General features: G+C 46.0%; 1 long non-coding RNA gene across 1 annotated transcript; it reads left to right on the top strand.

Annotated features, from left to right (window-relative positions):
- Positions 1–7,275: 7,275 nt before the first annotated feature.
- Positions 7,276–12,348, top strand: LOC116836372 (uncharacterized). Its single transcript, XR_004376449.2, has 2 exons — positions 7,276–9,190; positions 12,125–12,348. It is a non-coding gene; the product is annotated as an uncharacterized LOC116836372 (long non-coding RNA).
- Positions 12,349–14,808: the final 2,460 nt, after the last annotated feature.

Below are 14,808 nucleotides of genomic sequence, written 5' to 3'. Positions count from 1 at the left end.
TACATTTCATCTCATACTGAACAAGCAGCTGATTAACAACCAAAGAAATATCATATGACGAAATCCTGAGGAACTTGCTGTGATGGGTTCAATCAGGGACCTCTTGGGGACTGTCACTTGATGTGCTGAGTTACCGCTAAGCCTAACCCTTCTGCCTGTATGGGCACCCCTTAACTCTGTCTTGCTGAGCCAAGCCCTCCAGCACAGACCCAGAGATAGGGCTACATCCCTCTGCAGAATACAGATGCTGAGATCAGATCAGCTCTGCTCTGGAAAAGCTCAACTAAAGGGACTTGCCTCAGCATCCAAGTGCACAGCCCTTCTGGGAACCTGAACCCCAGATAAAATATGTCTTATGCTGCATAGAAAACTGTGCAGTATAAGCTCATAAGAATTTGTGCATATCTCTGTTTACTTTGAAAAAGAGGGCAGACTCCTTGCCACCCCCCAGGTAACAATTACTTACATTGGATTTATTAATAAACAAAAGTGATTTTATTAAGTATAAAAGGTAGGATTTAAGTGGTCATAGACAGAACAAAGTAAGTTGCTAAGCAAAATAAAACAGACCGTGCAAACTAGGCTTAATACACTAAGGAAACTTGGAACAATTGTGAGGGTGAGATACTATATATAACAAGAATCTTTGCACAGACTGGATACCCTTCCAGTCTGGGTCTAGGGCTTGTCCCCAGTTCAGTCTTTAGTTGTTTCCAGCAGTCATCTTGGGTGGGATAGTCGGGGAGCACTGATGACCAGGATTACCTCATTCCTCTCCCTTAAAATAGGATTAGCATAAGGCAGGAATCCTTTGTCTCCTAAACATGACCCCCTTTCTTCACTCCGAAAGTTACAAAAAGTCCCAGGTGATGTTCATATCAGATGACCAGACCACCTGACTGTAGTGTCCCGGAGTCCGTGAGTTAGCAGAATGGAATATCAGCAGGAAGGCAAGACAAAATGTTTTCACAACCTGTTGTACTAGCTGATGAGTCATTAGCAGTGTCTGGCTTTTACATTATTGTAGCTGAAGTGTTAGCAGTGGGAGAGACCCAAAGCAGCAAATATGAACTACAGATACACAGGTCAATATTCCTAATTTCAGCTACAGAAATGATACTAATGGGATAAACACATTCAGCAAAGTATAACCTTTCCAATTCTGTTACATGAAGCATTTTACATAAAGCATATTCCAGTTATGTCATATTCATAAGCATACCTCCACAAAGAATATGGAGTGGAACATCACACCTGCTTTTATTATTTTACATTTATAATGTGGTAGTGCCTAGAAACCAGATAGATTTTGACCCCATTGTGCTGAGCACGATGTAAACATATAATAAATGAAAGTTCTTGCCCCTTACAGATAAGGACTATGACTTGAGTCATGAGCATATTATTACCTGAGCTCTAACTACAGGGGATGAGGGCTACGAGCCATGAATGTAAGTGAATTTAGTGGTGGTGAAAAGTGCCAGATTAACAAAATGGGTGACCAAAGACCTATTGTTAATCTACAGAATTAGTACCGCACCAGAACTGACCATACAATTTCCCCATGACACCATTTGTGTTCCCCTGCAATGACCTGGACATTAAACTTTCAGGGGTTAAAGAACAGGTCATTCTGCACCCCCCGCCCCCCATTCTCTCCCTGCTCTTTTTGTGGAGAGTGTTAAAAGGGGGATAGTTAATGCCAGTTGTAATAGTGGTTTCTGTGGCATGGCCATCAGTCTGCTGGCCACGAAGCAAGCCCCAACTAACTCATTTCATGTATGCTGCTGATCAGCCATCCCACTGTAACAGTAACTGAGCCACTGTATGCCACTTCCCTTCCATCTCCCGTGGTCCGGACTGAACTCAGCCATTATAACTACCACCCACATGGTTGGGGAGACTGACTATCTCCACTTTGCCACTGTCAGGGGATCCATCCCCTCCACCCAAATAGAACTAATCTAAAACCCAGTGAAGTCAATGGAAAGACACCAATTGATTTCTATGGACTTTGGCTCAGGCCCTCACTGTACTAACTCACATGCTACAGAGATGAGCTCAGTCTAAGTAGACTAGACAGAAAACCTAAGTTTTCCATTAAGGTTCTTCCTCTTATCTATTGGCAGGAAAGGCTCTGGCTTTTGTCTGCTCTTCTGGGAACTCCGCCTCCAGTGACTGAGCTGCTGCTAACAAAACCCATAGGCAAATCCCTACATTTCTGCGAGCACAAATCATTCCCATTTACAAGGACCCAGTGCTGTGAAATGCTGAGTATCTTCAACTCCAAATGAAGTCAGTAGGAGTAAAGAGGACTCAATGTGCTTCAGGATCAGGCCAAAAATACACATTATAGAATATCTGAATGAATCAAATATGCAGCACCCCATCAGATAAATGGTAAAATTGGATTATTAGCCCCTTCTACTACTATCATATGAAAGGATTTTTGATGTATTGTATTGAAAGGTATAAAGGAGAAGTGCATGTCCAGGGAAGGAGGGTGGCTAGGAATAGATTAACCAAGGCTGCTAGGAGGCCAGAATGGAGATGAATTATCAACGTGGGTGGGTAGAGAGAGGTTAATTGCAGGTAGAAGTGAATAGTGAGAATTCAGATCAGCTCCCTGTGAATGGACAATCCAGTACTGGAATCCTAATATGAATAGCAAGGGTCAGATTTAAGAGTTCCTTTTAAATAAATAAAACATTTGAGCCCCATCTACAACCATACTCACAAGTACCACTCTTGGAAGTTCAAATATAATTACCCTAGTCACTATTAATCCTGTTTTCTTCCCTTTGCGCACACACATACAGTCTTGGTAAATGGGGAACACAACCAGTGTTATTTTGGATAATCAAACAAATCAATCACCAAACTAACTGATCATCTGGGTTATGCCCAACTGTCCACAATTCTGGTTCACAGCAAAGCACCAGCAATGCCTCACCCTTAAATCCATCCCCATCTAACTCAAACAGATACAGCAGGTCCATTTTGCTGTAGATTTACTCCAGCCCACTGATATTAGCTGCTTCTAGTGTGCTCTTGCACAGTTCTCAATTACCAGCTCTTTTCTGGTTCTCTACCACCACTTGACCAGCCTAGAGCAGATATCATATAGGCCACCAAAGACACATAACCAGAATCCAACTAATTAAATTTTAATTAGAACTTGGTTGTCTACTTTAGGCTCTTAGACTTTAAGGTCAGAAGAGACCATTATGGTCATCTAGTCTGATCTCCTGCACAATGCAGGCCACAGACTCTCACCCACCCATTCCTGTAACAAACCCCAACCTATGTCTGAATTATTGAAGTCCTCAAACTCTAGTTTGAAGACCTCAAGCTGCAGAGAATCCTCTAGCAAGCGACCCATGCCCCATGTTGCAGAGGAAGGCAAAAAACCTCCAGAGCCTCTGCCAATCTACCCTGGAGGAAAATTCTTTCCTGACCTTAAATATGGCAATCAGCTAAACCTTGAGCATGTGAGCAAGACTCACCAGTCAGTACCCAGGAAAGAATTCTCTGTAGTAACTTAGATCCCACTCCATCTAACATCCCATCACAAACCACTGAGCATTATTTGGGCCTGGTTACCTAGTCTGGGCTCACTAGCTTCTAGATTAGAGTGGCCCACTTTCCCCCTTGGATAACATCCATGAAGTCTCACACTTTCACCCCCTTTCACTCATCTCCAATTAACTAGCATTCTATATTACTGATTATGAGTGTGGAACACAGGGAACCTCTGGATAGTACAGCTTTGGGGAATCTCTGGAACTCCTTTAAAATATGCAGATTATATCCACCAACCGGTAGGAACAAAGTCTCAATTCTCCCACTTCACCTGTAGAGGGAACCAAAGAGCTCTCATTCCAACAACATTGTTAGCTCAAGGACAATACATTCATCTATTAGCATTGGTTTTAAAAAAAAATCGTATTTTATTGCAGTGAAAATTTTGAAACAATTTTGTTAATAAAATCTTCCAGACAATTTTAATTCTTCAACAAAAAAATTAAATGACATTTTTTCATCTCATTTCAAATTGAAATGTTTGTTGTTTTGTTTTTCAAAAACCAAATTGAAATGAAAATTTACATGAAACCCTAAATTACAGGTTTTGTTTAGTTTTGATTTGAATATTTTTCACTGAAATACTGAAAATATAGTTGAAATTATACTGTTTTTACCACACATTTCAATGAAACTGCATTTTTTAACGCAAAATCATTTTAACCAGCTCTCTATTCAGCGCCGTCCGCCTCATGGAAACAAACCCTCCTTCCCCAGCGCCGCCCCGCTAAACAGTTGTGGGCCGAAAAGGAAGGTTGGGGGAAGAAGGAGAAATAGCACGCCCAGGGTTATCAGATCACAGCAGAAAATTGGACCCCCCCCCCCCCCGCTCGGCCACACCATCACACCCCTCTTCACCTCCTAGCCCCCCGCTGGCTTGCTGCATCCCTCCTAGTCAGTTCCCCACCTACCACTCTCCTCCTTTCACGTTCTCCCTCCCCTGCCAGAAACTACCATGCCCACCCCTAGAACCCCTGCTGGCTCACTGCTCACCTCTTTGCCCACCCGCCACTTGCCCACCTGCTTGCCCCTGACTCGCAGCTCACCCCCTTACCCCCCCTCCAGTATAAAGCCTCATTCAAAGACCCAGGGGTCACTATATTACTGCACACAGCAGACAATCAATGCAGTTGTAGATAAATCTTGGCATTATGCATTTTTGTATAACTTTTATATGACTTTGTATTGCACCTTGGTAATATGTTATAGCGGGCCCCTAAGGTAGTATAATTAAGGTAAAAGAAAAATGTCTTTTTGCTAGAAGTAGAATAAGATCTTCCCCCCACTTTGTAATCAATTGCCCTGTTGAATGAATGAGGTGTGAATGAGGAAGGCTGGAAGGTAGGCACCTCCAGACAGCTGCAATCCTTGGAGAGGGGCTGGGAGCCAGACCAAGGACAATCAAACTTGTCAAGTGGGCTGACTAGAGAAGAGCAGACATACTGATGGCCTCGGGGGTTAGAAGCAAGCACCTTCCTTTGGGGCAACCCCCAGCCCAGAGAAAAGCAACAAAAAGGACCAATGGACACAGTCCCAGATTTTGAATCTGGGAGATTTGCCCCACTCTAGCCACTGACTCACCGCTCACCTCCTCCCCCAAAGAATAAAGCCTCATTCAAAGACCCAGGGGGTCACTATATTAATGCACACAGCAGTCAATCAATGCAGTACCAAAAATTAAAATACTGAAAATGGATGCCCCCCTCCATCCACTGACTTGCCACCCGCCTCCTCACCCCCCCCCCTCCCCAAGTATCAGGGGTGACAGGTTTGTAGAAATTTTGGTGGTGTCCAGAACACTCAGAGCCTGCCCCCTCGAACTCTGCCTCCCACTGGCCTAAGGTTCTGTGAGGGAGTTTGGGTAGGGGGAGGAGGTCTGGGGTGCAGGCCCTGGGCTGGGGCAGGGGAATGGGGTGTAGGACAGTTAAGAGGTTGGGCTCTGGGATGGAGTCTAGGGTGCAGGCTCTTGGCTGAGGCAGGGCCTCTGGGTGCAGGCTCTGGGATGGAGTTTGGGTGCTGGTTGCAGGTTCTGGGCTGGGGCAGGGCCTCTGGGTGCAGGAGGGAGTGAGGGGTGCAAGCTGTGGGACAGAGTTTGGGTGCAGGAGTGGGGTGTGGGAAGGGGGTAGGGATACGGGCTCAGGATGGAGTTTGGATGCTGGTTGCGGGCTCGGGGCTGGGGCAGGGCCTCTGGGTATAGGAGGGGGTGAAGCCCCAGCAGCTGTTCAGGTGAGTGAGGTCCACTGGCTGCAGATGATCCTGTCTCCCACTGGAAGCCCCCTCGGTGTCTCCTCCAGGTGGCTGTGGGGGGGAGGGCTGTGCAGCACGTGTGTGCCTCCGACCTCCCCCTCCCCCTCCTGATGTGCAGCGGGGGGGCTGCTCAGCCCTCTGTCCGCCAGCGTCTCTGGCTGCCATAGAGACAGCAGCAGCCAGGAGAGCCGTGTAGCTGCCCTGTGCCCCTCAGCTTTCCGTGCCCAAGGCAAGGGCCTCGCTCACCTCACCCTTGTTAGGGCACTGATTCTTGAGCCCAGAGGGGAGAGCTCTGTGTGGATTGTCAGCAGCTAAACAGACAGGGTTGTGTTTTTCCCTTGATGTGTTTTAACACCTGGCTGCATGGGAGTGAGGAGTAGAAGACTGGATTGCCTAATAATCATATGCACTTCTGGCCTTTGAAAGTTACAGGGATGCTTTTCCCCTTTCTCAGCGATGATCCTTGAGTTTATAGCTTCCTTTCTTAATCCTAAAATTGAGCAGGGGCTAGGCTCAAGTCTGTGGAATAGATCTCCCCTCCTAGTGACTTCTGTAGGTTGGTTGGGGGCCATTGTGGGATCAACCCTGAAATCGCTAGCACAGCCTGGCTCAATGTGATTAACAAAGCAATGTTTTTCCAGATCAGTAACCAGAGCTCCAATCCAGTCTGAGCTCCTCTTAAACAGGAATTTGAAGAGGAGGGTGCCAGTGGGGAAGGTGAGAGCACAGGCACTGAGCAATGCCCCATACACCTGGGGAGCTTTCACTGAGTCTGTGCAGAGAACACCACTTAGCTTCAAGCCTGAATGTTTCACTCCTGTGAAATGCAGACCCAACACACATAAGGGTAGAAACCTGATACATGGAATGGCTAGTGGTAACCATCATTATTGCTGCGGGGGTCCTGTCCCTGCTCAGAGGCAATTCAGGGAAAGAAGAATCTGAAAGAGAGGAAAACCTCTAGGTCACTAATGACCAGAAGCTGTAACCAGCCAGTGGTTGGTTTTTGGCCAATGAGTGCACGGGTTCAGTTTTTCCTAATGGAGCGGTGTTCATGTCACTCAGTAATACTCAGCACAGCTGGCACTCACATGCGAGGATATAACAGGCCTGGAAACTGAACGACTCTCTCAGCCCACCAGGGCTGGCTTTATGAACCGCAGGGCCCGATTCGAATACCCGGTGGTGGCCTGGGGCTTCGGTGGTGGGGGGTCCACTCCAGGTCTCCCATGGCACTGAAGGACCCCCAACCACCAAAATGCCGCCAAAGATCCAGAGTGTCCCCCGCCACCACCGAAATGCCACCAAAGAAGACTCGGAGCAGAGCCGGATGAGTTAAAAAAAAATTAAAAACTAAAAAGGCGCCTCTTAGGTGCAGGAGGGGGGCCCTTTTAGGCGCAGGGCCTGATTCCGGGGAATCAGCCTAAAGCTGGCCCTGCAGCTCACCAGGTAGTTCTGCAGCTCAGCATGTTAGCACAGCAGTGAGGGGAGAAGCTCAGATTGCCACTGCCTCTAGACTGTGCCCTTTCCGTGAGCGCAGGACTTCTCAAGTCCAGCATGAAACCCACTTTTTAACCATGAAACATGGAAAGAGAGAAGAAATTCAGGGTAACCCAGAGGGAGTGACAGCAGCATCCTGGACACAGACTTTCCTGTGAATAAATGATCAGCCTTGGACTTTGGTTTTCCGACTAGTCTTTGTTTACCCAGCTCCAGTTCTGAAAGGCCTGTTCATCGTACAAACATCTAGAATGCTGGCAAGGCTGAGAGGAAGCAAAGTTCAGCTGCAGGGAATGCAAGAGGAAGGGTGGTATGGCAGCTCCCCTGGCAGCAGCTCAGGTCGTTAAAGCGAACGGTTCTGATTGGCAGCAGGGTGGGAAGGAAAAAGGCGGGGGACTCCACCTCCCAAAGCCTGGCTCTCTATGTGCTCCTGGCCACAAAACTGGGGCTGGGCAGAAATCCAAGCCCTCTCCACCAGCCACGTTAAGAGCTGCTGACTGACCCCCACCACTGCACATTCACTACAGCATGTCCAGGGTTGCAGTACCATCGGGGAGATTATTGTGTCACCAGGTTATACTACAACTGTCTTCCCATGATGCCACATGAGAAGAGGCTCAGCAAGGGCCTCTCTGAAGGCTCCAAAGCCCCTGCACTCTGGGGCCTGGCCCAGCAGCACCTGCTGGAGGAGGATGGGTTCAGGTGTAGCGTGCTCTGTGGTCGACAGCTAAGCACTCATTTCCCTGTATCCACTCGCCCCTCCTAAAAGCAGTACCTGCAGTGAGTACTCGGTTAACTCCCTTCTGTTGACTCTTTCACAGAAGTCAGGTTTCAGACACATCCCAGTACGATATGCTCCTAACAAAGGGGTTTGTTGCAGAGAGCTCCACTGTGTTGTGGACCATATTTGGGTTTGGCACACAAGCAATGTATTTAATCCGTCAGTCAGGTTCATTTTCTATTGCTTTTTCCCATCTGAAACATGCTAACTCTGGTGCCGTTCCTCTGAGGAGCTCCAAGCACCTCACAAACATTGGTCAACCATCAAATCACCCCTGTAAGGCAGGTAGGTTTACCCCTATTTTACAAAGGGGAAAACTGAGGCTCAGTTACCCAAAGTCCCACAACACACCAATGGCAAAGCCAGGAACAGAACTCAGGTTTCCTGATTCCTAGTCGCCCCACTTTAATCACTAGACTAGACTCTTTCTTCAGAAACATTAATTCTGTTTTCTGATGCCAATTTAAAAAGGACTTTATTCTATTTCTGTAGATTAAATGCTTTCCTTAAGCAAATCTCTTCCTCATAGAAGTGCTTTTCAAAGGTCTGCTCTGATGCACTTGGATGTTTCCATCTTGCAGCCTTTGTTGTCCCCCTTTCAGCTGTGAAATAGCACTAATCTCACACAGCCAAACTGACAAATGAAGCAAGTTCAGACATTGTCATCCAGAAGTCCCCCTGTGCTAAACTTAGGAAACCATATGTGGCTGCCTGTTCTTATCAGAGGGTGTGACCAAGCAACTCCCCAGCCAATCAGAACCAAATTAATTCTGCAGACATGAAGCAACTGAACTTGTTTATCACTTTGACATCTGGCACCAGAGCAAAAACTTACAAATCTTAAACTGCCTTCACGCAAGGAACTTGTGACACAGACAGCTGCAGCCTCACAGCCCACAGGCTGGGACTAGCTACACTCCCTACAAAGGGTACAGAGCCTGGATTGAAAGAGAACACAGTAGAAGGGCCATGTTGGGTTTTCAACGTGTGTTCAGGTTGCTCAATGCAACAGTGAGGAATCAGATTGTTCCCAGAGCAAATGTTGTTTCTGGACCACCAGAGGAGATTGTCACTCCAGCTGTGAGTAACCTTTTGTTTAGGGGAATAGTTATGATCTATTATTGTAAATCTAGCAATTTATTGTCTTCTGGGCACTCAAAACTGACTAAAAATGTACCTGGTGTCATTGGGATCACCTAAAAGGACAAGTATCTCCTATGTGTGACAGCAAAAAGGGGCTCTGATGGAAAAGAAAATATAAATCATGCAGGGAGAAAGCTAAATACTGACATCTTTTTAAGAAAAGGAGAAACTTAAGTACGTTTTCCTTGGGGTGGGGATAGAAGATGCTGCAACTGGTGTTTTTCCATTTCTTTAATTTCATTTGGACATGAAAGTAAAAGTATAAAGAAAGAGGGAAGTGATGAGTTTCGCTCAAGAATAAAACCCTTTTCTTACAAATTGCTGATCAGATCACATGATGGATCAAATTCTGCTCTCAGTGACTGCACAGAAGTCAGGGGGGCTGCCTGGCTGTAACTGAAGTTGACTCACTTTGATTCCCAGGGATTATTTTTCTTTATGCTCTACTTTCTTCTCTCATCAGTCAAATGACAGAAAAGGGCCTCTTTTCATCTTGTGTTTACACCAGTGGGCAGGGCAGAGACGTTCAGCTTTGGATGTGAATGCCCAGCAGGCCTCAGCCTGTAACAGGCCAAACCACAATCCGACTTCTAATAGCAGGGAGGGTGGGATCCAGATCCGCACTGTGTGGCTTGGGCTCATCTCTGCTCCACTCAGTGCCATCACAGAAGCTAGTGCTGTTCCTGATTTTGATAGGAAATGTTCTTTCCCTGCAGAAGCAGTTCCCTGCTTTGTGAACTGTTTGCACAGTTGGTAAGATGAAGACCCCAAAGAAAGACTTCTGATCCTGCAGAGATCTCCATGTGTGATATTGGAATCTGGAATATTGCACAGATGCAGGGATCCACCTACATGGAGCTCACTGAGGGATTGGGGACAAACTATGTGAACAGAGACAAAAATCTGTCTACTTTTTACTCAACTTGAATGTTTGGCATCTACTGGGTTAAAAAAAAGAAGTCTCTCTGGAGGCTGAGACAGTGGTTAAGTCAGAATCCATTGTTGGTCAGATCTGTTACACATACCAGGAAACTGTGGTGATCAGTCACCTGCAGGCTGACTTATGGTGTAACTTTAAACAAACAGACAGTGGCAGAAACTAAACTCTGTTCCTTCCATTAAAATACTCCAGCTCGCTGCTTTGTGGAGCCTGCCAGGAGTGCCATGTTCAGAGGTGAACATGGGCGCCTCTTTCTCAATGGGCCAATAATAAAAAGAAACAAACAAAAAAAAGTCATGAAAAGAAGACTCTGTCTCATTCTGGCTATAAAAAACATTCCCCTTGTTGGGGGTGGGGCAAAGGTGGGGGTCATACTCCAACCGCCTACCGTTTTAGCTCTAGCTCTGAAATCTAGCGACAGGGCATCTGGGTGTCTCATAAGAGGCTGTGTTGCAGTTTGCTTCACTCTACTCTTGTTTTGTTTGCATTTCTATAGATACTATCTCACTCCTCCCTCTGTCAGTTCGCCTCTCCTCCCCTCCAAACCAACCATCATTTTCGTTAAGCCTTTAAAAGGGGAATTTTCCCAGTTGAAATTGCATCTGCTACCGTCGTGTAGCTGTGCAGAATCCTGTTGTTTTCCTGCTTTCCTCTCCTTTTCCAAGAGATTGTGCGGAGCCAGGCCTATACTAAACTCAAGAGAGTCCAATCCTGAGGTGCTGACTTGCTACTCAGTTCCCCATTCCTTACTCAGAGAAGCTTTGCCAGATTAAGGTCTAAATAAAAATTGAATAAGAACCTCAAACTTTAGTCCGAAGATTTATTCTAGTAATATGCTTTGCTCTCAGGAACAGAGCACAAAGGGTTAATGTATTACAGCTGTATGTAGAGTTAACTTAAGACTGTTTGCAGCCAGCGCAGATAACTTGGTACTAGGTGAAACTTTGTCCAGGCCATTGCTACTGTGCTTGGCACCTCAAAGTGATTTGAAAGTCAGACTGATTGTCACTGTGCCCTTTGGGAATGCAGTCCCAGGCCACGACCTTCTTGCTGAATCTGAGGAGCTAGCGAGCTCATGGCACTGATCAGTGACCTTGGAAGGTCGAGAGCAAGCAGTTATTGCTGGGCTGCTTTGAATATGTCCTACGCCTGGAACCTTGCTGATACGTTAAACCTAGTCCTGCCTGCGTGGGATGAATTTTATGGGAAGTAACCAAACCAGAACAGGGAAGCTTGGCTCTATGCCAGCAAGTGGAGCTTGGAGTCATTCTGTTTTTCGAAACAAGTCTAATGAACCACATTGTCCCAAACCAGGTCCCAGCTAATGGCAGGCTCTGGGCTAGGGAGCTGGGTTACTTTGATTCCCGTGCCCAAACTGAGATGCAGCAATACAGGTCTGTCACATCTTAGGAGCATTTAACATGCACAATTTCAGCTTTATGCAGTCGGCAAAAACAAGAAAAAAACAAACAAACAAAAAAGAGAAAAACAACAATTTAAATACTGTTTCTGTAGTGCGGGCGATTCCACCCGCCATTACACTCAACGTAATTTTGACTATACACTATTTTCGCTTTACGCACTGACTGTGGAACGTAACCCCAGCGTAAGTGGAGACAGACCTGCACACAGACATGCAGCAACAGAACTAAATGGACATATCAAACCACATTTAATCTAGAGCTAGAGGGAATCAGTGCATTTACCCATAGCTCCTCCCCCCCGTCTCTCTGTAAACCTGTTCCCATGTTCCCTGGACACCCAAACTTCTGACGGATGTCAGTAGGACTTTGGGGTGCACCCAGAATGGAGATGCACTGGAGCCAGCTACAGTTTGAACCCCTAAATCTCAATAAGATGATGTCCCATCTCTACACTGATTCATGCTGCAGAAGACTCTATATGACCTCTGATTTCCCTCCCATTGGCAGGATCAAGCCATCGCGCTAACTGTAATGTTTGCAGCCTTCCTGATCCCCTCGGGCTGGATTCTGGCACATATGGAGGACTACAAGCGCAAGCCTAGCGAGTGAGACACTGGAGGAAGCTCCATCCTGCCTAGTTCAGGACAATGGGAAGAGGAGACTATTGAACAAACCCCTTCATGGCAACCTTTGAGGATACTATAATTAAAACACCATGAAAAAAACCACAATGGGCTGAGCAGGGTTTTTGTTTGGGTAGAAGAATTGGATTGTATATCCTGGTTAGGGTAGACCTTGATCTGTACACCTAGCACAATGGGATTTTCCTCTTAAGCTGGACATTTCATGCATCCCCACTCACCAACTTCACAGTGTAGCCTTAACTCAAGTCCATGAGAAACAACTTACTATGCTCAAGCGCACTCAGGTTGCAGGCCCAGTCACTAAAGTGCAATAGAGCAGAGATACTGGCAAGAATATGCTACATGGCCATTCACTGTTCAGTAGGACTGGAAAGCTGTTAAGTGGGGGCTTCTGCACATTTACAGTTCACAGACTTTAGCTGTTGTACGTGCTCCGCATGCCTGAAAAATCAGGCCCATTGGCCCAGATCCACAACACTAGGTAGGATCCTAACTCGCACTGAAGTCAATGGAAGTTAGGAGCCTAATCACTTTTGTGGATCTAGGCCACATGTCGTTTCGACCCCCTCCCTCACAAAATAGCTATTGGGGAATTAGTGCCAAGCAAACACAGCCAAGGCTGCTCCAGGAAAGCCGACTGCAAGGGTAATTCAGAAAGGGGGCAGCAACACCGCTGCTATCATTACAACCTCATCTCAAAGAGGGATTGGTTTCTTTAGTGAATATCATGTCTATGAAGCCTACCAGAGTTATTTGAAAAGGTTAATACAATAAAAGTCCATGGTTCACTAGGATAGGGGAAACTCCCTAATCCACTTCGGTGGGTCCCCTCGCCCCATATCCCCATCTCACACCAAACCTAGCCCTCTCTCCACACTACTGAAAGGGCTGTAATGAGGTCCCCTGACCTCCACTGGTTCGAGAATTAGCACCCTATTAAGTATTGCAATTAAAACTAAACTGCCAAGTCATACATTAACACTGCTTTATGAAGTTTGTTCCATTACTTTCTAGTTTCCAGTGGCTCTCAGTCAGCATGAACTAGTGAGGTTCCACATTATTTTTAAAAGCCCTCCACTTAGCCCAACCCTGAAATATGACAGAAAATATATTCGTAACCATGGTTATTTGCTCCTTACCTGTGCATCACAGACTGAATCATGAGAAGTGGCAGTACATAGGGAGGGTGTCTTAGGAATTAGATTTGCGAGCAGTCTTACATATATTAATGACCCAGAGCATAAATAGGGAAATTCTCAGATTGCACAAGGTAGGAGGAGCAAATGGACGATGACACTTGCACACATCACAGAATTATTTCAGTGACTAAAACAAGGGAGGATAGAGAGACTCTCCAAATAGAGTTTGACAGAGTGGTGTGGCTAGGGAACATGATGGTGGATGTGAAAACAAGGGGCCACCTGCTGAAATTAAATAATTTAGAACCTATAAAAAAGGAAGTGTTATTTATGCAGGAATTTCCTGCCAGGCAAGGTCGCTGAACTGAACATGGAGGTCAGAGAGTAAAAAGGATTAAGTCATTTTATAACCAAACTCCACAGGTGAAACTGGTGTACATCTAATCAAGTCTCACACCTTCAGATCTTCTCTACCTCTGTTCACTATTGTTGCACTAACATGCACCCTATTTTGTGGGTCACGAGTGTCAGGAAAGACTTGAAGAGCACATGCAGAGCTACAACCATGGGAAATCCTACTGTGTTGGCAGGAGTCTTTGCCTGGTGAAGAAATCCAACTCATATACTTTGATGAACTATAGGCACAAGCACTGGTGAATAGCATGCCAGCTTTTGGAATAAGCCAGTCCTACGATACTGTCCCAAGCACATGGTGCAAGAATATATGTATTGGATTTTACTGCTTAAAGCTAACTTTATAAAGCTTCTTGGAAGTTTGTCACTATAATTTATTTTTCATTTGACACCATCTGCCCAACTGACAGGTGGAAAGGGAGCTCAGTTGCTGTCTGCAGCAGCAACCACTGAAGTCAGTGCCACACCCAAAAGAGCACCAGCCACCTAGCGGAGATTAAAGACCTGCTTGGGTATCATCCTGACTAGCGTTTATGCTCACACCCCACATTTTATTTGGCACTTGTACCATCATAGCCTAGGGCAGCAGGCAGCCATCTCCTTGATGTGGAATCTGTGTCCCACCCCCACAATCACTCTGTTCATTCCCCCAGCTCAAGTAGTAGCCCAAGAAAGGTGTCTTTTCAAATAGACTGGTCATAGGCCCCTTTACCAGCCTTCTCTCCTGGCTGTATGAAAAATCCACCACCCCTATGAAAGACCCAAGCTGGCCACACTACTAGTAATGCTATGGAAAAGTGACTATCATTGAACTGAAAGACTATTTAACTAAACACTGGTATAAGAGCCATGGACAGTGCCAGAATACACAGGCAGACTAAACCAAAGCAATGAGGCTTAAACTGTATTAGAAAAACATTCATTATCTGCAGCCTGGTTCTGTCACCTTTCCTCACCGAAAGTTACTACTCCATGTGAGTATGGGTGACAGAGT

Source organism: Chelonoidis abingdonii, chromosome 4 (assembly GCF_003597395.2).
Source record: "Chelonoidis abingdonii isolate Lonesome George chromosome 4, CheloAbing_2.0, whole genome shotgun sequence".
In the NCBI taxonomy this organism is placed as follows: domain Eukaryota; kingdom Metazoa; phylum Chordata; order Testudines; family Testudinidae; genus Chelonoidis; species Chelonoidis abingdonii.
Note: the sequence above shows the minus strand (reverse complement) of the source record. Positions and strands in the feature narration are given on the sequence as shown.